Source organism: Petaurus breviceps, unplaced genomic scaffold (genome assembly GCF_028583685.1).
Source record: "Petaurus breviceps papuanus isolate PSGF00001 unplaced genomic scaffold, PetGlider_PUasm1.0 213, whole genome shotgun sequence".
Taxonomy (NCBI): Eukaryota; Metazoa; Chordata; class Mammalia; order Diprotodontia; family Petauridae; genus Petaurus; species Petaurus breviceps.
In genome coordinates this window covers 11,044,173-11,068,617 of record NW_027185860.1, presented here as the reverse complement: position 1 = coordinate 11,068,617, position 24,445 = coordinate 11,044,173, and the positions used below count along the sequence as shown (strand labels likewise).

Sequence of the window (24,445 nt, the reverse complement as noted above, 5' to 3'; positions counted from 1 at the left end):
GTTTGGATCTGTTTAACAGCATCTTGATTTCTCATAAAGTCATTAGCTTCCATTTGCTCCTACAAGTGGTATTACTTAGTCAAAGGGTATGGACGTATTTATAGCCCTTGGAGTATAGTTTGGGCATAGTTCCAGATTGCTCTCCAGAATGGTTGAATCAGTTCACAACTCTACTAACAATGCATTAGTATTCCAATTTTTCCACATCCTCTCCAACATTTCTCAATTTCCTGTTTTGTCATCTTAGCCAATCTGACCAGTGAGATGTGGTACCTCAGAGTTGTTTTGATTTGCATTTCTCTAATCAGTATTAATTTAGAGCATTTTTTCATATGCTTATAGATGTCTTTAATTTCTTCCTCTGAAAACTTCCTGTGTGTATCCTTTGACGATTTATCAATTGGGGAATGATTTGTATTCTTATAGATTTGCCTCAGTTCTGTATATTTTAGAAATGAGGCCTTTCTCAGAGACACTGGTTGTAAAAATTCTTTCCCTATTTTCCACTTCCCTCTTAATCTTGGTTACATTGGCTTTATTCGTACAGAAACTTTTAAATTTAATGTAAACCAAATTATCCATTTAGCATTTCATAATGCTCTCTAACACTTGTTTGGTCATAAAGTCTTCTCTTCTTCATAAATCTGGCAGATAAACTATTCCTTGCTCTTCCAGATTGCTTACACTATCAGCCTTTATACCTAGATCATGCACCCATTAAGACTCGATTTTGGTATACAGTGTAAGATATTGGTCTATGTCCAGTTTCTGCCATACTATATTGCAGTTTTCCCAGCAGTTTTTGTCAAATACTAAGTTCTTATCCCAGAACCTGGGGTCTTTGGGTTTGTCAAACAGTAGATTACTATATTCATTGACAGCTATATTTAGTGTACCTAATCTATTCCACTGATTCACTACTCTATTCCTCAGCCTGTACCAAGTAGTATTGATGACTACTGCTTTATAATACAGGTTAAAATGTGGTATGGCTAGTCCAACTTCCCTAGCATTTCTTTTCAGTGATTCCCTTGATATTCTGGGCTTTTTATTCTTCCAGATGATTTTTGTTATTATTTTCTCTAGCTCTATAAAATAATTTGTTTGGTAGATAGATTGGTATGGCACTAAATGTGTAAATTAATTTAGGTAAAATTGTCAATTTTTATCATATTATCTCCACCTAGCCACAAGCAACTGATGTGTTTTTCCAATTATTTAGATCTGACTTTATTTATGTGAAAAGTATTTTGTAATTGTGTTCATATAGGTCCTGGGTTTGTCTTGTCAAGTAGATTTCCAAATATTTTATAATATTTGTAGTAACTTTAAAATGAATTTCTCTTTCTATCTCTTGTTGTTGGATTTTGGTAGAAATATATAGGAATACCAAGGATTTTCGTAGATTTATTTTATGCCCTGCAATGGTGCTAAATTTATTTATTATCTCAAGTAGTTTTTTCTTGATTCACTAGGATTCTCTAAGTATATCATCATATCATCTGCAAAGAGTGATAGCTTAGTCTCTTCTTTGTCTAATTTGATTCCTTCAATTTTTTTCTTCTCATTGGTAAAGCTAACATTTCTAGAACAATATTGAATAACAGCAATAATAATGGACTTTCTTTTTTTACCCCTGATCTTATTGGAAATGCTTATAGCTTATCCCCATTTCACATAATGCTTGCTGATGATTTAAGGTAGATGTGACATATCATTTTAAGGAAGACTCCACTTATTCCTATGCTCTGTAGTGTTTTTAATAGGAATGGGTATTGTACTTTTTCAAAAGTTTTTTTCTGGACCTATTGAGAAGAAATTTTAACCAACCTGGCCCCAACCTGTCTTCCCAACCTCACTGGACAATACTCTCCTCACTCCCTCTGCAAACCAGTGAAACAGATATTCTCATCCTCAGAAATGGCAGTCCATCTCCCAATTCTGCTGTCCATCTCCCATGTCTGAAATGTACACTATCCTTACCTCTGCTTCAGAATTTCCTTCATTAAGATGTATCCCAGTGATCACCTTCTGCATAAAACCTTTCTTAAAACCCCTGAAATGATAGTGCTTTCCCTCCCAAACTACTTCATGCACAACTATTTTGTATATATTTGTGTTTAACTTTGTGTTCATGCTAAATATATATTTTTATATATTTGTCTCACTTTTTAGAATGTAAGTTTCTTCTAAATAGAGATGGTTTAATGTTTTGAACTTGTTTCCTCAGCATCTAGCATATAGTAGTTGCTTAATAAATATATATTGATTGATTTTACACCATTTCCATTTCATTGTGTAAACATATCAGGTCCTAAAGTGTCAAGTCACACACACACACACACTCTCAGAAGGAACAATGTCTAGACCAATCCTTACTCCAAAGAATGTCTATTATAACATACATGACACTTAGTCATCCAGCCTCTGCATGAGGACCATTAAAGAGTGAAAACTACTAGCTCTCAACAGGGTCCATTTGAATTGTTCTTATTACTAGGAAGTTAGTCCTTAAATCAAAGATTAAATCCTTTGCCACTTCCAACCATTGTATCCTCAGGTCAAATAAAACATATCTAATCTCTTTTCTGAACGATGGCTCTTCAGATATTTATATAGAACTATCATATCCTCCCTGAGCCTTCTGTTCTCTATGCTAAATATTCCCAGTTCTTTTAACTGATCTTCATAACTTTGTAAGTAAATAAGTAAATATGCATATATTGAGATATAGGTTAAAAATGTCTAATAGAGGCAAATGATAAAAAAAAAACAGTTTAGAAGTTTAAAAAATTTCTCCATTATCATAAACTCTAAGGGGGAGTAGATACTTCCTCTAGGCTTCCCAACATTTTTACTCCAGTAACTAGCTCCTCCTTGTTAGTAAGAATCAGATTTATTGAAGAATGGTATCACAGGGAAATCAAGAAGTTATTGATGGCTTTGCTTTTAGAATAGAGAATTCTAGAAAGTGTCTGGATAATTGAAGTTTCCTATAACTACTACATCATCATTTTTTTTTCAAAGCTTATGATTTGTTGCCCAAACTCCTTATCCACTTTCCCTTTTCTGTCCAAGTAGTCTATATATGTCATGTTTAATGAAAAAAAAATCATTGCTTTTTCTCCTTCTACTGACCTTCAACCAAATGCTCTCTACTTTTATCTTTTCCATGATTCCTGATTTTTCATATGAATGTACATTCTTATTATACAGTAATATCCTACTACCTTCTGACCTATTCTGTTTCTCTTGAATAAGGCATAGTCACTCAATGTCATGCTCCTGTTGTGGGTTTCATACCACAAAATCTCTGTGATTCTTAGAAATCGTGTATATATTTGATATCATGGGTTCTACTACTGGCTCTGTTCTTGGGTTTTGGCTGTTGTGGACTTCTGGGTTTGGTATTTGCTTTCTGTTCCTTCCCCAAAGTTTTAAACAATTTTTGGTAATACTTGTAGGGTCCTTCTAACAGGGGAGTTTTACCCTACTTTGATAGGTGTTAGGAAGTTCTTGGGGGTACTGATCTGAATATCTGTCCACCTGGTAAGTATCTGCCTTGGGAACACAGCCAGTCTCTCCAAAGCTGTGTCCAGGTGGACAGATATTCAGATCAGTACCCTCAAGAAGGGAATTAGCAACCAAACCTACACTTCTTTTCTTCTGACCTGTACCAGATAATTTCTTACCTCATAGCGTCTGTGGCTTTACTATATTATTCTTTGGGGATTAAGTCACTGTGTCTTTCTCAAAGCATATAGTACCTCCTTTTTTTTTTTTTTTGCAAAAGCCTAAAATCTAGTTTGGGGGTCTAAAGTATACAGATTCTCTTTTCCCTTTTCACCTGTATAGCACTCTTCCACCTTTCAATTTCCTGAGAAGTTTCAAGTTTCCCTTTTTCCACTTCAGATCTCCCCCATTTTAATTGAAGACTCATTTCTGTTTCCTTTAGGAACACTACATTGCTCCTAAAAGCTATGTGGCACAGTTGATAAAGCACTGATCCTAGAGACACAAAGATCTGAGTTCAAGTTCAACCTCAGATACTTACTAGCTGTGTGACTTTGGGCAAGTCACTTAAGCTCTATCTGCCTCAATTCCTTCAACTGTAAAATGAAATTAATCACGGCTCTTACTCCCCAGGGTTGTTGTGAGGCTCAAATAAGCTAATATTTGTAAAGTGCTTAGCATGGGTACCTGGCACATAGTAGGTACTTAATAAATGGCTGTTTTCTCCTTACCTCCTCCCCAATAACCTGGAATATTCTTGGTATCTTCAACTTTTCCTTCCAAAGGGAGATATGTCTACATTTAGAATATAAGCAATTTAACAATAATAATAACAATAGCTGGCATCTATGTTGCATTGTAGAGTTTGTAAAGTGCTTCATTTATATACTTTATCTCATTTTTTTTTCTTTGAAACAACCCTATGAGGTAGGTGCTATTAGTATTCCCATTTTACAAGTACAGTAACTGAGGACAAGAAGAGTTAGGTGACCTGCAAAGGATTATATAGCTAGTAAGGGTCTGAGGGAAGATTTGAATTTAGTCCTCCTTGACTCCAGGTCCCCAACTAGATCCAACTAAATGCCTCATAATAACATCCAGATAACTGGGGCAGAAATAAAAATAGCACACAATTTAAGTTTTGGCACAATTTTCCTTATTCATCCTACTCCAGTGAGATTTTCAAAATTTTTTAAGTAAAAAAAGAAAACCCCAGCTGCCCTTCCAATTCTTGTTTGTCCTATTCATTCCATCCTATTAATTTGCTTAACTTTCCAATTTTTCTACTTATAATTTCTTACTTACCTTGTCTTGTGAACTCTTCTTTTTTTTTTCCTTCTTGAGTCTTAGTTTCTACCCCTTAATTCTTCATGATCCTTCTTAATCCTCTTTGATCTTGCTCTTTCCCTCTCAAGAAAAAAAAATATGTTGTCACTAATGATAACAGTCAAATGATGGTATTATTGATAGTGACAGATTGCTATAGAAATGCTGGTAAGCCTTTTATATTTTCTATGTATTTGTTCTGCTCCTTCCAACTTTATTTGTAAATGCTCTTGATGTGATCTGGCTTGATTGAGTCTCTCTAAATTCTCTTCAGGCACACTTCCCCCTCCACTGCTTTTCATCATTTTATTTCATGATACTGCCAGTAATCAGCCTCCTCCTCTATATTTTTCAAATGATCTTGTGGTTGCCATATATCTTTCCTTGGCAAAAAAGATCATGTTTGTTGTTTGAGACACTTTCTGCATCCTTTTGATGGCTATTAAAGTATACTAAGAAATTAGGATTATTTTAGTCAAGGTTTTTACCTTTATTTAAATCACATTTTTCACAATCACCAATTTTTCAAAATACTTGAGCTTGTAACAGTTATAATTTCACATTTTTCTTCTCATATTTTTCCTTTCTTCTGATTCTTGATTTTTACTTTTGTTCTGATGGTGATGTCTAACTGATAAGACTCTCACAGTAGTTTGTCATTTCCTTTCCATTAAGATATAGTCAATTTCTGTTTTTGTTTCATTTTTCCAATATTTTAATTTCTCAAATATTTTCTTCTTCCTTTTTGAAGAAAGTATCTTATTCTCTAAGCCTTTTGCCTTTCATCTCTCAGAGGCAGTTAGGTGGTGTAGTAAATAAAATGCTGGTATTGGAATCAGGAAGACTTATGTTTGTATCCTGCTTCAGACATATATTAGTTGTTTGACCCTGGGCAAGTTATTTATCTTCACTTATTTTTAGCTGGGTTGGTCCTTGGGCAATAAACAAAGACTGTTTTCATGACCAGGGTCAATGACTTTTTTTTAAACTAGGTAGAACTTGATGGAGATTGTATTCAGCTCTCACAACCTTTAAGAAATTTGGTTTACTTCCATGCCCTTTGGAGTATCTGAGTAGAATTTTTTGTGGAGAACAAATACTTCTAACATTAAGAAGTATGTGACTAAGTACGTAGATAGATACCAGTTCTTGGGTTTTGAACAGAGGAGTGGTATGATCAGATCTATCTGCAAAAAAGATGAGCCCTGCTACCACCTTGACTCAACATATCCAAAACTAAACTCATTTTTCTGCCTCAAATCTGTCCCTGTCTCCACTTTGTCTATTTTTTTTATAATGGTGCACCCTCCTCACTTTCACCTATGCTGTAATGCGAATGTAAATTTTAAAGATCTTCCCTGCCCCTAGGCTAAAGTGCACCAGAAGCCTGGGGAGGGAGGCTTGTTTTTCAGAAGATACTTTTTGATTGGCCAGTGGGTCAAAAAGGTTGTTACATTCTCTGAGCCAGGAGAAGGCTATATAAGCCCTGATGTGTAGCTTTGTTTTTGGGACTCACTTTGAGAAGTGTTCTGTGATTTGATCTGAATTCTGGGAAGCCGTTGTTGAGAGTCCCCTGGCTTTGAAAAACCCAGAATGTGGAAACCCAGATGTTGACTGGGTATGGATGTAATGGTTGGACAGTTTGGAAAGCTGTCTACTTGATGTTTCTGTCTTGATAATTCTGCCTGTATGCTTTGAGGTTCAGGGTGCTGACCTTTTCTCCTGAACAAGGTAAACAATATATGTCTGACTGATTAAAGTAAGCTTGTTAACCCATTTTGAGTTGCTTTCCTTTAACAAAGCAGATCCAAGAACCTGTGTGAGCAGGCACCCTGGGGACACTGGGGTGCTTGCCACTACATATGCTCAGAAATATGGCATCATCTTTGACTTTTTCCTTTCCCTCTGAGCCACATCTAATGAGTTGTTAAATCCTGTGAACTTTACCTTTTACGCTATTTCTCTGAAATCGGCTTCCTACTTTCCAATTCTACTTTCATTTCCTTACTGAGGTATGCAGAGTGTCTTATGGCCCTTCCTGGGTGGTATGCTTCTAAAGGGCAGCTCTGTTTCATTTCCTTCTCTATATCCCTACTCCTTAATATAATTTATTGAGAATAGTTGGTCATTAACAAAAGTTTGTTGAGTCAAAATATATGTTTCTTTTTTTTTAAATATCTTTAAAAAACTTTTTTTAAAAAACCCAACCTTGAGCATTTTCAGAATTTAATATATAATACTGGTTCATTCTAGGTGTGGGAACAATTATGAAATATGCTTTGTCCATTAAGGATAGTACATTATATAAAGTTTGCATTCTGCAAATTTAAGGATCACTCCTGAAAGACATTGAGATAACACAAAGGGATAATATCAATATCTTTTCTGGGTAAAGGGAATGGAGGCACTCATAGATGACTTCATTTCAAGACTTTATGAACTGTGCTATACATGCCATGATATACCATGAATAGGGGTTCTCAACCTGTGGTCTATGATTTTGTTTTAATATAATGAAAATTGTATTTCAATGAAATTGGTTTTCTTTGTAATCTGATATATTTTATTTTATGCATTTATAAACTTCATTCTGAGGCCTTCATAGGGGACCATAACAATTAAAAAAAAGTTAAGACCCCCTACTTTAGGATAAGAAACTGGGGAAGACACCTTGGAAGACAGTGTTTTAGCTCCCCCAAGACACAAGAGAATGATACAGAATCATGAATGTATTTCAATGTATCACAACCACCACAGTTGATATGATAGTAAAGAACATTTTTAAAGGGAGAGATGACAGTATGGTGAGGGAGATATGTTTTCCCCAGATTAGTTGAGTTAATCATAAAAAGGTAACCATGTGTTATTATACTAAATAAAGTACAAAAATATGTCTACACTGTTACACCTTTATGAGATACACAGCATTTTCCCTGACAGATTTGGAATAGCACCTTGTCATTGACTAGAGATTGGCCATACTCCCAGTGAACTTTACAAAGTTTATCTTATGGCTAGAGATGACTTTGGCAGTGGTCTTTCTCAGACATAATACTTTGTAAATAATTATTAATGTCTTGGTTTTATTATTCATTAAACAACACGTAAATTGCATGGCAAAAAAAAAGCCTATCTTACCAGCCCTCAAAAAAAGTTGATACAGTTAAGGGAGGTGATAGTTTTGTTGAATTAGACCTTTTCTATCAGAGGGTATTGGGGGATTATGAGGAGGTGGTACTTTTTTCTTCTTTGCCAATGGCCTTTATGTCTTGCAGAATAACTACTTACTCAAGAGTAAACACTATGTTCAATCAGAGAAAGGCATTCATAGAAATAAGCAGCTTGACAGAGTAGGACCTTTGGTATTATGTAAGAGAGCCAACTACAGCATCAAGAGAGAAGTAGGCCTGGAATTTGGAATTAAAGTTAAGAGGAGAAGCCAACCCAGGGATTTGAGTGACCCACCTAACATAGAAACTGTGCCCAGAGGAAAGCAGTATGATGACACTAGAGGGGGAAAAAAGGACATCAGAGCCTCACAGTATTAAAAGAATGAGTTGACTTAGCCATGTGTATCCCTTGTGTGTATACCGCACCACCAGAAAACTATGAATATGTTGCCATGTTCCTCAGAGATGCGTCATTTGCAGGAAAACACATTCCTAGTCTATAGGGAAGAACTGTTTGTAGCTTTTGGTATTACTATGCCATCATAGAAGATAGTTTTGCTTTCTATTGGTGTATCAGCAATGCCATATTCACAATGCTTATAGAGATTACAAATATGCTGATATAATTATCCATCACAAAATACATCAGGTTTGCCATTTGGGGAAATAAACTAGAAAATTTATTAAGATACCAAAAGACTGAGTCCCAAAACCAGAAAGTGAAAGCCATCAGAGTAGTTATGATATTGGCACAGGTAGATAAAGTAGAAAGCACCCACATTTTCAAGCCTTTAAAACAGAACAGGCTACCTCAGGCAAAGGTCCTCCTCTCCCCACTCACAGCAACCACCCAGCGTCCTGGAAGAGCACTCCCAGCAGCTCCGGCCCCTGGCAGTGCTCAGCAGGAGTCCCAACTCAAAAAAAAAAAAAAAGGCAACTGCCACCAACTGCCAACCACAGGACCGTTAGCTCGGCTTTTTTTTTTTTCTTGCTCTGCTATGTCAGCACGTCCATGGGGCATGGGAGATCTTTAAATCCCATAACCCTTACAATTGGCTACAGGTTAATGGATCAACAATGACAGCTCATAAACGATAGTTTTAGGAATTCAGACTTAGAGAGTGCCCTTTGACCCTTACATAGCAGCCACCCTCTGGAGGAACCAACTTCCAGTGCAACTTGAGAGTAGTTACCTCAGAGAGGATGCTGCATATACAAAACAAATATCAGTCATTTCTGGTGAGTATAAATAATGTAGGAGAAGCATAAATGAGGTTTTCAAGGAAACTAGGAATTCTAAGACATAGAGGTGAAGAGGAAATGCTTAGAAAGAGGGACACCTTAATGAAAAAGCATAGAGGTGAGATGGAATGGTATGTATGAGAAATAGGAAAACCATGTGGCTGCACTAAAAGTTGGGTGAAGTGGAATGATATATAATAAGGCTGGAAAGGCAAATTGCAGTCAGGTTGTGAAGAGTTTTTAACACTAAGCAGAAGTTTTTTATTTTTTTTCCTGGAGATAATAAGGAACCAATGGGGTATATTAAAATTATGGATTGACATCGTCAGACCTGTCTTTTGGAATACCACTTTGGCAACTGTGTAGATTGGAAAGAGAAGAGATTTGAGTCAAGGAGACCAATAAGGAAGTTATTGCAATGGTCCAGGCAAGATGTGATGAGGCCCTGAATTAATATGGTATTAATGTTGATATGTGGTTGGGGAAAAGGAGACAAATGCAAGAGATGTTGTAAAAGTAAAAATGGAAAAATTTGGTAACTGGACTCATAATTTGAGTATACGGAGAATAAAAAGTAAAAAATGACCCCAAAATTATGGACTTTGGGTGACTGCAAGGATAGTGGTATAGAAACACATATATAAAAATCAGGAAATTGACTATTATACTACATTACACCTGAACCCTCAAACTTAGGGAAGGTGAAATTTAATGTAATGATTTCACTTTTAGTAAATAGGTTCATAATGGTCTGTATTGGTTATACAAAATTTAGATTTAGAATATGAAATGAGGAGCATTGTGGCATAGTGAATAGAGGGTTGGCCATGGAGCTATGTATGCCTGAGTTCAAGTCCCACCTCTGACACATATGGGCTGTGTCATCTTGGGCAAGTTTAATTTTTGAGGTTCCTAGGCAACTCTGTAAGACTATGAATTTCTGAGAAGGGACTGAGCTACATCAATAGAGAGTTTCCTCATTTAAATGTTTCCTATCCCAGTGAAGTCATAGGCACATGCCCAGTTCCCATTCTTATTGAAGACACAGATATTTGCCTTTGCAGGGGGAGGGGATGGGAGGAAGGTGTTGCCTTTGCCTTTTTAGAGTTATAGATTTCTTTCTTGGGAGCAGCCACCTGGGAACACCATTTCCAACTCTTCCTTTTCAAAGGACATTTTGAAAGTCCTTTGAGACTCAGGGGTATTTGCATAATCATTTCTCTTCCACTGAGGAAGAATTTGGAAAGACCAGTGGAAAGAAATCATGAAGGCTGTTATAAATTCTAAGACTCAGTGGGAGTCATTGATAATGCCCTTGAGGAAGCATGGAGACCAATGTCATGGGTTCATCATTACTGGAATGGAAAAAAAAAAAAATTTTTGTTCAAGGGGTCAGAGAAAAAATCCTTTTGGAGAGTGAAGCTGGTGTAGGGGAATGCATGTGCCACACACAGGCACGCGTGCACACACCACACACACACACACACAGTCACACACATACACATACACACACACCAGATTTCAAAAGCTGATTATCAGCAAAGGAACCAGGGTAATTTCTCTAAAGGCCAGCTGCTTAAGAGCAGGTTCCTTGGAGAAGAGGTAAATAGCATCATCTGTTGGAGACTAGAAGAATTGCAGATACTGGCAAAAAGGAAGGGGAATGGAAAAGAAAGAGTTAACAAGTATTTTTATATATTGTCTATTATATGTCAGGCACTGTGCTAAGTGCTTTACAAAGATGACCTAAATGGAAGCAGTGAATTTTAACTCATAAAGGGAGTTTAGCTATAAGAAGTAGGGGTATGGAAGCAATAACTTGGCCCTGCATGGAAAAGCCATCTGTTCCTAAGACCTAAGCAAAAACTCTAGAAGGAAAAGAGTGGTGAGTGACAGTGAGGAACAAAACTAATCTCATCACTTACTAAAACATCAAAGAAGGCTTTATTGGAGGTCAAGGATTAAGCATGTTCTGGAAGGAAGGTCATTTTTTAGATTTCACACACACACATACAAACTCACATATATATAATATTTGTTTGCCCTACAAACAATATAGTAGAGCTTGAAAAATGCACCAGAAGGAAGAATTACATAGAAAACCAGAGAAATAGCTATAAGATTCTCCCTCAGATCAGGGCTACACAAGAAGACTACTGAGAAACTGCAATAGTTCCAAAAGGAGACAAACCAAAGTAGAGACAGACAGACAGACAGACAGACAGACAGATAGATAGATAGATAGATAGATAGATAGATAGATAGATAGATAGATAGATAGATAGATAGATGGTTAGATAGATATATGGATAGATAGAGCATTTATTAAGTGCCTACTATATGCCAGATGCTGTGTTAAGCATTTGGGATATAAAAACAAAAAATATATATAGTCCTTATTCTCAAGGAGCTTACATTTCAATTGTGCAAAAGTACCACATGGAGTTGGAAGTAGGGGTCAAGACAGTTAGTGCTGAAGTGAAAGAGACTCGAGGGTGAACCAGAAGGAAAATGAGCAGTGTGCTCTTCCTAATAATGGTAGTTTTATATCATATAGGCACAATGTTCATGAAACCTGGGACCACAGCAGGAAAAAAAAAGTCAGGTCAGCACCTTAGAAGCTTGTATCTGAGTCACATTAGGAAATAGGGACAGACCAGGGCCCTGAATACAGCTCCTAAGCCACAGCTGGAGACAAGGCTAAGACAGAGGAAGACCAGTGACAATTAGCACAGTGTTCAGGCAGCCTGCAGGTGAACTATATCAAAGAAAAAAAAAAAGAGCTAGACAACTATTTAGGTAGCTCTGTGTCCAAGTTGCCAATGCCTGAGCTACATTAAGAACCACTGCATGATAAAGGGCCAGGGTAGCACTTGTGAAGCAAAGCACCCTGGCATCTTAAAGAAGCCCTGTTATAAGTACAACATCAACATTTATTTGGAGCCTGTGGGGAGATCCAAAGCAAGGGAAGGAAGAAATTCTGGGTATATAACAGTGTAAGGAGAGGGAAGCAAAAAGAGGCCTCTTGCTAAGTCCAGCCAGTAAGGAACTGAGACAAAACCCTTCAGAGAGGGGAAAAAAAGACTTATTTTAGTTACTTCATCCAGGACCAAGCGTGGTTTGTCTCCACTCTTGGATAAAGAGTATGTGAAGGGACAGAATATGAATCAAGCACAAATCCAAAATCTAGAAGCTGAGGGTGATATAGAAATAAACAAGAAAATGAAAAAATCATATGGATTAAGATAAGTCCAAGAGGTAAACCAAGAGGAAGAGAGTAACTTCACAAGTCCCAAGTAGAATCTCAGATAAAACAATAACTCTGTCTCAAGGACTACAGGGGAACCTGGAAGATAAGAAACCAGTGATATAAACTAATGTTAGATGAATAAGATCTCAAGAGGAAAGAACAGGAAGGAGAAATAATAAAACAGAGGTTGGTAAAATTTACTTAACAATTAGACTTCCTCAGAATTAGAATGGATTAGACAGAAAGCAATTATTCCATGAGAAAACAAAAAGTGAAATCAATATATTGAAAAAATGGAAGAAAATATAAAGTACATACTATAAAAAAATAATTGAATTGTAAAGCAGGTCAAGGAGAGATAATCTAAGAATCATAAGACTACTTGAAAATCAATACCCCACCTAAAAAAAAGCAACACTGAAAAGCCTGCATAGCATATTTCAAAAAAAAATTATAAATTAAAATAGACCAAATCTGTTAAAATGAGAGGATAATGTAAAAATAGAAAGAAATCAATAATAAACTACTGAACAAAAATTCCCAAAATGGTAAATACTAGAAACACCATAACAAAAATTCAGAGGTTCCAGGTCAAAGAAAAAAAGTATCATAAACAGCCAGAAAGAATAGTCCATTTATAGCAATGGTGTTGAACTAACATATAAATAGGAATTTATCCTATCTGCATAAAACTGGAGAAAGAAATGACAAACTACTTCAGTATCTTTGCCAAGAAAACCCCCTGGACAGTTGGTACATAGGGTAATGAAGAATGAGAAGCAAATGAACAATAACAATAGCAATAAACCATACACAATAAGGATCCCTCTGGGCCTCATGTCAACCTAGCTCTAAAATGTAATATTATCTATGTCTTATTATATTTTTATTTATCTTCCCAATTACATTTTAATTTGGTTTTGGCTCAGAAGTCAGGAGAGTTGTGGGCTGCATGTGGTCAGTTTGGGAGATGGGGAGAAAATCATATAAAAATCTCTTGTAACAAATATGCATAATCAAGAAAATAAATATTTATATGTATGTATATGTATATATGCTACTTGGGGCCATCATCTCTCTTGTAGGTGGGTAGGATGCTTTACCAACAGTCTATTAGAATCATGATTGTCATTTTTCATTGAATTGATTGGACTGCATTAGCTTTTGAAAGTTTCTTTTTTTTTAACTTGACAAAACTGTTGATCTTCTACAAATTGTTCTCCCCTAAGAGGGAGGGGTGTAGATGAGTGGGACAGAGGAATCATCAATATCGTTGCAAAATAGTAATAATGATAGCTAACATTTATATAGCATTTATCATATGCCTGTAATGGCAAGCAAAGAAGTACTTAGCACCTTGTTTCAGTTCAAGTTTCTTTTAAGGTTTACCCATGATTAAATCAAGTATTTGTTAAGAAACAGAACTTGTGAACCCCACAGTGGGAGGAACTTGCTGATGCAGCAGGAAGAGGCAGAACAGAGAGGAGCTAATATATAACATAATATAATATAATATAATATAATATAATATAATATAATATAATATAATATAATATAATATAATATAATATAATGTAATGTAATGTAATATAGTGTAATATAATATAATATAATAATATAATATAATATAATATAATATAATATAATATAATATAATATAATATAATATAATATAATATAATAATATACAAGAAGAAGCCCAAGCTGGGAAAGAGAAGACTTTTCTGCTCTGTTTTTGTTGACTTTTGTTTGTGATACTTTGTACAGAAGCCCTGTAACCTTACTGGAAGCCCTAAAAGAGGATTTTCTTGTCTGTTTACAGAAGTCCTGAACTTCTGTAGGAGGGTTTCAGAGGTCCTGGGACTGTACTAATGATTTGTGTTGAATTCTCAGACCTTGTTGGTAGGTCTGTGTTGGTTTTACAGGTAGATAGTGAATTGATGATGGTGCTGGCAATGTGCATAAATGTTGTTTTGGCTCTGTTAAGCTTTATCTTCCCAGAAACACAAACTGTTTTGTTTGTGGACTTCAATATGGAACTGCACAAGTAGCTGGATGAGGAGCTGGTGAGAATCTGAGAGCTGCCTACCTTTGAATCCAGGTGACAGTTGGGTAGATTTAGGCAGGGGCTGGGACCGTGGAAGAGGAACCATGGAAGCTGAGAGCCTGCCTTGAGTCAAGATGAAAAGAGCTCTTCTTGGGTACTTAATGGTGACTGAGAAGATCATGATTTACTGTGAGCTAGGGGTAGAGAACTTTTACCTTTGTACTTTGTGTTCCTTAAGGAGGCTTTCTCCCTAAGTATGACTGAGTTAAGGACTTACTGAATGATATCTTTTGTTTAAAACTATGTGGCCACCTTGGTGAAAACTATGTGGATACTTTAGTGATAACTTGTTATGTTATAACATGCCATACTTTGGTTTCTGTGAATGTTTTGCTTTACTTTGCTGCTGAACAAATAGAGAGTTCACTACATTATGTAATCAGAACCTTAAAGCTGTTCATGGCAGCAGTTCTCTGGAAAGCTGTTTGTGCTTGGCTTTGCAATGCTGTGCACTAAGTGTTTTTTGTCTCATTTGAACCACACAACAACCTTGGAAAGTAGGTGCTATTATTAAACTCATCTTACACATAAGGAAATTGAAACAAAACGAGGTTAAGTAACTTGCCCAGGGTCACATAGCTAGTAACTATCTGAGGTCAGATTTTAAGTCAGATCTTCCTGACTCCAGTCCCATTGTGCTATCCACTTTCCCACCATTAAAGTTTTTGGGGGTTTTATTATTATTTTCTTTTGTATTTGTGCCAATGAGGGCAGAGGGAAGGCTAAAAGGGAATTGTAAGCCAGCAGGAAAGAGGAAAAGGACCCATATGTACAAAAAATTTATAACATCTCTTTGTAAAACATATGTTAAATTTATTACACACTTTAGACAGCTGGGAAGACCTGAGTTTAAATCTGGCTTCTGATACTTCTTAGTTGTGTGACCTTGAGAAAGTCACTTAACCTATATCTGCTTCAGATTTCTCAACTGTAAAATGGAGAGAATAAAAGTACTTCCCTCCCAAGGCTGTTGTGAGGATCAAAAGAGATAATATTTAAAACGCACTTAGTACAATTCTGGAATGTAGTATTTAACAAATGCTTCTTTCTATCTTTCCTTCCTTCCTTCCTACTTTAAAAGGAAAGCAATATGTACTGCAATAGAGGTTCGAACAGTTTCATGTACAATCCTTATTTTCTGTTTACATTATAAATGAAATAATTTGGTATTAAGTTCAGAATTTTTTAAGTAAAAAGAGAAGGAAATGGAATGAATTGGAAGTCAGTTCCAGTCTCAGTTCTGCCACTATCTAGCTGTGTGACCTTGGGGAAGATACTTCAATTTTGTGTCCTATAAAAATCTGATTTTCTCTATGTGGAAATTTCTGCCACCAATTATAAATGAAAGACCAATGATCTCCAAAGTATGGTGAGCATGCTATACTTCAGTAGGGGTATATAATATAATCTATTGGAAGGTGTGGTGGTATGTGTAACATCTTTTGTGACCATCAAATCAGATGAATCAAAATCAATCCTTATGATTATACCTGATTATCAACCCTACCACCTTCATTTTGGCAGAGGATATGATGAGTTTGAGTGTCAGTGCTAAAAAAAACTACAGCAGTCAATCCATGCCAAGTTCAGCAAGGCAAAGGCCAACAGGACCCCTGCCACTGGTGCAGCTGCTAAATTTGTCTTTGCCCTGACCCCACCACTGGTACCACCTGACTGGAAGGGCTTTGGACCTTCCTCTGTTAGCTAACACAAATGTCCCACTGCTGACACTCTTGTCCTTAGTACTGCTTCAGCTTGAACAGAGGTTCCACTGAGTTGCTTTCTCTCCTTTCTTAGCTGCTGCTGCCACTGCTACCACCTCCCCCATAATTTCTCTCTGGACCCAAATCTATTCCGTTTTCTTAGGTAACCATCAGGAACCTAGAAGAATAGCCTCAGGTTCCCAGAGCAACTTCAGCACCTATTCACATAATAAAGGGTTTGTTGGAATTGGATATGTGAACTCCTCTTTAAGTTAGTTATTTTGCCCCTGGAAGAATTTTTGTTTTACCACTGCCTTAACCAAATGAGAAGACACTAATTGGTTGTCAAAAGAGATCAGACTCACCACTACTCAAAGGTCCTGGATTAGGTTGTAAGGTGAAACTGACATTTGGAGATTCATAGCCTGTGACCTTCAGGCAGTCCAATGACTGCTAAGCTGTTTCAAGTATTACAGAGAGACTTCTTAGCAGTCTTGACACTATTTATGCATGTTATCAATGACAATAAAACTACAGAAATTAATTATATAGAATTTTTGAGACATGATTGTCATGTATTTTTGTTTATTCATATAAATAGTATATATTATGTGTTGATATAAATAATTCCTCTCTTTGGATTTGTTTTGTTTTTTTGAGATGCAACCTTACAACTCTATGTGAAATTTTGGAAAGAATTGGCCTACAAAGTGATCAAAGAGAGTAAGGAGTAATATTGGGGCAGGGTTATTACAAGGTGCCAATTGAGGTATATAAGGAAATGAGTATTGGAGACAGCATACATCCATGAATTTCTAGTGTAACACCAGTCAAAATTGATGTTGCCTTTGTCACAGATTCAGCAGACTAAATGGTAAAGAATAAGAAACTTAGGGAGTAACAAATGTAGAATAGGGGAAGATCTTTTGGGGGGATCTTCTTATATTTTTATCATTTAATAGTATTTTATTTTTTCTAATTACATGAAACAATAGCTTTTGACATTCAATTTCATAAGATATTGAGTTCCAAATATTTTTGTTTTCTTCCCTCCTCCTCCCCCTTTCCAAGACAGCAAGCAAGCTAATATAGGCTTTACATGTACAACCATATTAAACATATATCCACATTAGTTATGTTGTGAAAGAAGAATCAGGACATAAGGGGAAAACAATAAGAAAGAAAAAAACAAAGAGAGAGAATAGTATGCTTTGATCTGCATTTAGACTTCATAAATCTTTCTCTCATTGTGGATAGCATTTTCCAATATCAGTGCCTTGGAATTGTCTTAGATCATTGCATTGTGGAGAAGAGCTAAATCTATCAAAGCTGACCGTAGCAAAATGTTTCTGTTAGTGTGTACAATGTTCTGGTAATTTTCACTTTATTCAGCATCAATTCATGTAAGGCTTTCTAGGGTTTTTTTTTTTTTTAGATCTACCTGCTAATTTTTTTCTTATAGCATAATAGTATTCCATTACATTCATATACCACAACTTGCTCATTCATTCTCCAATTGATGGGCATCCCTTCAATTTACTATTCTTTGCCACCACAAAAAGAGCTATTATAAATATTTCTGTACATATGAGTTCTTTTCCTTTTTTTCATAATCTTTTTGTGATACAGACCTAGTAGTGCTATCAAAGGGTATGCTGAATTTGGTTGTTTTCTGGGTCTAGTTACAAATTGCTCTCTAGAATAGTTGGATTAGTTCACAAATCTACCAAAAATGAATTAGTGTTCCAATTTTCCCATATCTTCTCCAACATTTATCATTTTCCTGTTTTGTCATGTTAGCCAATCTAATAGGTATGAGGTAGTGTCTGAGGGCTGTTTTAATTTGCATTTGTCTAATCAATAACGATTTAGAACATTTTTATATGACTATAGATAGCTTTAACTTCTTCATCTAAAAACTGCCTGTTCATATCCTTTGAACATTTATCATTTGGGGAATGACATGTATTCTTATAAATTTGACTCAGTTCTCTTCATATTTTAGAAATGAGGTCATTATCAGAGACATTGGTTGTAAAAAATATTTCCCAGCTTTCTGCTTCCTTTCTAATCTTGGTTGCATTGGTTTTGTTTGTGCAAAACCTTTTTAATTGAATGTAATCAAAATTATTTGTTTTGTATTTCATGATGTTCTCTGTCTCTTATTTGGCCATAAATTCTTCCTTTCTCCATAGATCAGACTATTCTATATATAATATATAATGAACTATTAATATATATTATAATATATGTAATATATAATAAACTATTCCTTCTTCTACTAATTTGTTTGTGGTATCACCCTTTATGCCTAAATCATTTACCCATTTTGACCTTATCTTGGTAAACAGTGTAAGATGTTGGTCTATGCCTAGTTTCTGTCATAACTATTTTCCACTTTTCCCAGCAGTTTTTGTCAAATAGTGAGTTCTTATACCAGAAGCTGGAGTCCTTGGGTTTATCAAACAGTAGTCACTGACAACTATGTCTTGTGTGCCTAACCTATTCCAATGGTCCACCATTCTATTTTTTAGCCAAGACCAAATACTTTTGTTGATTGCTGCTTTACAATATACTTTTAGATATGGTACAGCTAGGGCATCTTCCCTTTCATTTCATTTTATTAATTCCTTTAATAGCCTTGACGTTTTGTTCTTCCAGATTAATTTTGTTTTTTTTTTTAGCTCTATCAAATATTTTTGGTAGTTTGATTAGAATGGCACTGAATAAGTAAACTATTTTAGGTATAATTGTCATTTTTATTATATTAGCTCAACCTACTCTTAAGGAACTGTTTTTTTTTAATGTGATTTTATTTATGTGAAATGTGTTCACGTGGTTCCTGGGGTTTGCCTTGGCAGGTAGATTGCAAAAATATTTTATAGTATCTACAGTTACTTAAAATGGAATTTCTCTATCTCTTGCTGTTGGGCTTTGTTGGTGATATGCAGAAATGCGGATCATTTATGTGGATTTATTTTATATCTTGCAACTTGCTAAAGTTGTTAATTATTTCAACTAGTTTTTTAATTGTTTCTCTAGGATTTTCTAAGTATACAATAATATCATCTGTGAAAAGCTTTGTTTCCTCTTTGCATATTCCAATTTCTTCATTTTTTCCTTCAATTGTTAAAGTTAATTTTTCTAGTACAATATTGAATAACAAGAGGTGATGATGAACATCCTTGTTTCACTCCTGATTTTATTGGGAAAATTTCTAGCTTATCTCCATTACATATCCTTGGTTAAGTATTCTTAGTAAAGGTTTTACATAGATATTACTTATAATTTCAAGGAAAACTCCATTTATTCCTATGTTCTCTACTGTGCTTTTTTTAAAAAATAGGAATGGGTGTCATATATTGTCAAAAGTCTTTTTTGCGTCTATTAAGATAATAATAAGATTTCAGTTTGTTTTGTTATTAATATGGTCAATTATGTTGATAGTTTTCCTAATATTGAACCAACCCTGCATTCCTGGTATAAATTCCACCTGGTCATAGTATATTATCTTCATGATAAGTTGCTATAATCTCTTTGCTAACATGTTATTTAAAATGTTTGCATCTATAGTCATTAGGGAAATTGTTCTATAATTTTCTTTCTCTATTTTGGGTCTTCCTGTTTTAGGTATCATCGCTATAATTGCATCTTAAAAAGAATTAAGTAGTACTCCTTCTTTGCCTATTTTCCCAAATAGTTTATATAGTATTGGAATTAATTGTACTTTAAATGTTTGATTGAATTCACTTGCAAATACTTTTGGTTTTCTTAGGGAGCTCATTGATAACTTGTTCAATTTCTTTTTCTGAAATGTGCTTATTATAGTATTTTATTTCCTCTTCTGTTAATCTGGGCAGTTTTTATTTTTGTAAATACTCATCTATTTCATTTACATTGTCAGATTTATTGGCATACAGTTGGACAAAATAGTTCCTACTTACTGTTCTTCATTTCCTCTTCATTGGTGGCAAATGTACCCTTTTCATTTCTGATACTGGTAATTTCAATCAAATTTACCAAAGATTTATTTATTTTATTGTTGTTGTTTCATAAAACCAGCTTTTAGTTTTATTCATTAGTTCAATAGTTTTCTTACTTTCAATTTTATTATTCTCTCCTTTGGTTTTCAGAATTTCTAATTTGGTATTTAACTGGGGATTTTTTAATTTGTTCTTTTTCTAGCCTGCCCAATTCACTGATTTCCTCTTCCTCTATTTTATTCATGGAAGCATTTAGAGATATAAAATTTCCCCCTAAGAACTGCTTTGGTTGCATCCTATACATTTTAGTATCTTGTCTCATTACTGTCATTCTCTTTGATGAAATTATTGATTGCTTCTATGAGTTGTTGTTAGACCCCCTCATTTTTTAGGATTAGATTATTTAGTTTCCAATTATTTTTAGTCTATCTTTCTATGGCCCTTTTTTATTTTACAATAATCTGAAAAGGATGAATTCCATGTTTCTGCCTTTTCTGCACAGGATTGTGACATTTTTATGCCTTAATACCTGGTCAATTTTTTTAAAAATACCATGTACTGCTGAGAAAAAGGTATGTTTCCCTCTAACCCCATTCAGTTTTTTCCAGAGGTCTACCATATCTAACTTTTCTGATATTCTATTTACCTCCTTAACTTATTTCTTGTTTATCTTGTGGTTAGATTTATCTAGTTTTGAGAGGGAGAGGTTGAGGTCCTCCCACTAGTATAGTTTTATTGTGTATTTCTTCCTATAACTCACTTAACTTCCCAAAGAATTTGGATTCTATACCAGTTGGTGCATTTATGTTTAGTACTGATATTACTTCATGGTCTATGATACTTTTTATAAAGATTCCGTTTCCTTCCTTATCTCTTTTAATTAGATCTATTTTTTATTTTCCTTTGTTTTAGATCAGGATGGTGATTGCTGCTTTTTTTTTTTTTACCTCAGCTGAAGCATAATATATTTTCTCCAGGCTTTTACCTTTACCCTGTGTGTATCTCTCAGCTTAAAATGTGTTTCTTGTAAACAACATATTATAAGTTTATGGTTTTTAATTGACTCTGCTGCCCACTTTAGTTTTATGGGAGAGTTCATCTTATCCACATTCACAGTTATGATTACTGTGTCTTTCCATCCTATTCCCCCTACTCCTATTTATTCTTTTCTCTCTCCTTTCACCCTTTCCCACCTCACCCATGTTTTGCTTCTGACCACTGCCTCCCTCTATCTGCCTTCCTTTCTATCAGCCCCACTCCCTTTTCTTTCCTTTTTCTCCTCTTACTTCCCTATGGTGTAAGGTAGATTTCTATACCTAACTGGATGTGTATGTTATTTCTTCTCTGAGCCTAATCCAATGACAGTAAGGTTCAAACAATGCTTACCCTATCTCTTCTTTTCCTTTACTGGAATAGGCCATTTGTGACTTTTCATGTGACGTAATTTGCCTATTCTGTCTCCCCTTTTTCTGTTCTGCTAGTACAATCCTTTTTTCACCTATTACTTTATTATATCATCACCTCAAAGTCAACTTATGTCCATACCCTCCATTTGTACTCCCTCTAACTGTCCTTATAGATATACAGTTCTCAAGAGTTACAAGTGTCATCTTCCTATGTAGGGATGTAAATAGTTTAACTTTATTGATAACATTTTTTACTTTTCTGTTTGCCTTTTTATGCTTCTCTTGAGTCTTGTATTTGAAGATTGATTTTCTGTTCACTGTGGTCTTTTCATCAAGAATGACTGAAAGTCCCCTATTTTATGAAAAATCCTTCTTTTAACCTGAAAGATCATACTCAATTTTGTGTGGTAGTTGATTCTTGGTTGTTATCCAAGCTCCTCTGCCTTCCAGAATATAATATTCCCAAGCCTCCTATCCTTTAATGTAGAAGCTTCTAAGTCCTGTGTGATCCTGACTATGGTTCCACAACATTTAAATTGTTTATTTCTGGCTGCTTGAAGTACTTTCTCCTTGACCTGATAATTCTGGAATTTGGCTATAATATTCCTTGGAGTTTTAATTGTGTATCTCTTTCAGAATATGATCAGTTAATTCTTTCAATGACTCTTTTATCTTCTGGTTAAAGGATATCAGGGCAGTTTTCCTTGATAATTTATTTAAAGATGCTGTCCAGACTCTTTCATCAATCAATGATTTCCCATAGTCCAATAATTCTTAAATTATCTCTACTGGATCTACTTTCCAGGTCAATTGTTTTCCCAGTGAGGTATTTAACATTTTTTTTCATTTTTTAAAAATTTTGTTTGACTAATTCTTGATGTCTTATAGTCACTCACTTCTACTTGGCCAATTCTAATTTTTAAGGAATCATGTTCTTCAGTTAGCTTTTTACCTCCTTTTCCATATAGACAATTCTACTTTTTATTTTTAAAGCAATTGGGGTTAAGTAACTTGCTCAAGGTTACATGGCCAGTTATTTTTGTGTGGGTGCCAAGTATCTGAGGCCAGAACCTATCCTGGGTATCCTGACAATAAGGCTGGCACTCTTAATCACCGTGCCACCTGGCAGCCCAGACAATTCTACTTTTTTAAATTTAAAAATTTTTTTTTCAAATGCTTTATTAACTTCTGATTTACATAATTCATTTCCACCACATTTTGAGTTAAAAATTTTCTCCCCATTTTTCCCCTACCCACTGCCCCAAAAGAGCAGTCCCACAGGATATCCCCTCCTCCAATCTGCTCTCTCCCATAAATTCTCCCATACCCCTTTTGACTTTTCCAGTAGATCTCTATGCCCTAGTGACTGTATATCTTATTTCCCAATTACATGTACAATAGTATTAATAATGGTATATATATTTGAGTATTTGAATTTAAAACTTTGAATTCAAGATTCATTCCCTTCCTCCCATGTCTCCCACCCATACTGGGAAGATATGCAATTCAGTATAGGTTGGACATGCTAATGCAAAACAATAACATAGTAGATATATTGTAAAAGACTGCCTATATTTCCCTCCCACCCCCCACTTGTTCTATTCTCTACTTTGATTCTTTCCCTTTTCAAAAGTGGGTGCTCCCAACTTCCCTCCCCCCGAGCCTGCCCTCTCTTCCATCATCCCCCCTCTTATGCCCTTCCCCCCTACTCTTCTGTAGGATGAGATACCCTATTTAGTGTGTATTTCATTCCCTCCCCAAGCCAAATTCAGTGAGAATAAGGTTGACCCATTCCCTTTTGCCTTCCTATTTTCCACTCCATTGTAACCATTTTCCCTTGTCTCTTCTGTATGAGATAATTTACCCCATTCTGTCTCTCCCCATCTCGTCTCATTATATTCCTCTCTCATCTCTTAATTTCACATTTTAAGTATCATCCCGTCCTATTAAATTGGTCCTGTGACCCTATCTATGTATACCTGTAAACATATATACACACATTCATATATGTTTTCATATGCCTATATATATATATATATATATATATATATATATATATGTATTTCTATTCCCTTCAACTACTGAGAAAAGTTTCATAAGTTACAATTATTGTTTTTCCACATAGGCATATTAATAGTTCAACTTTGATAAGTTCCTTATGATTTCTTATCCCTGTTTACCTTCTCATGCTTCTCTTGCTTCTTGTATCTGAATGTCAAATTTTCTATTCAACTCTGGTTTTTTCAGCAAAAATGCTTGAAAGTCCTCTATTCCACTGAATGAACATATTTTCCCCTGAAACATGATACTCAGTTTTTCTGGGTAGGTGACTCTTGGTTTTAATCCCAGCTCCTTTGACCTCTGGAATAACATATTCTAAGCCCTTCGATCCCTCAGTGTAGAAGCTTCCAAATCCTGGGTTATCCTGATTGTGTTTCCACAATATTCAAATTGTTTCTTCCTGGCTGCTTCTAATATTCTCTCCTTAATCTGGGAATTCCAGAACCTGGCTATAATATTCCTAGGAGTTTTCTTTTGGGAATCTTTTTCAGCAGGTGATCGGTGGATTCTTTCAACCTCTACTTTGCCCTCTGGTTCTAAAACATCAAGGCAGTTTTCTTTGAGAACTTCCTGGAGGATGATTTCTAGGTTCTTACTTTGATCATGGCTTGCAGGTAGTCCAATAATTTTTAAATTCTCTCTCCTGGATCTATTTCCAGATCAGTGTTTTTTTTTTTTTCCCAT

At 35.3% G+C, this 24,445-nt stretch overlaps 1 long non-coding RNA gene across 1 annotated transcript in view; it reads right to left on the bottom strand.

Moving 5' to 3' along the window:
• Positions 1-4,824: 4,824 nt before the first annotated feature.
• LOC138165587 (uncharacterized) overlaps positions 4,825-24,445 on the bottom strand; it is a 116,016-nt gene continuing 96,395 nt past the window's right edge. Inside the window, exon 5 of the long non-coding RNA XR_011169382.1 lies at positions 4,825-4,922. This is a non-coding gene — a long non-coding RNA (uncharacterized lncRNA). The remainder of the gene's footprint in view (positions 4,923-24,445) is intronic.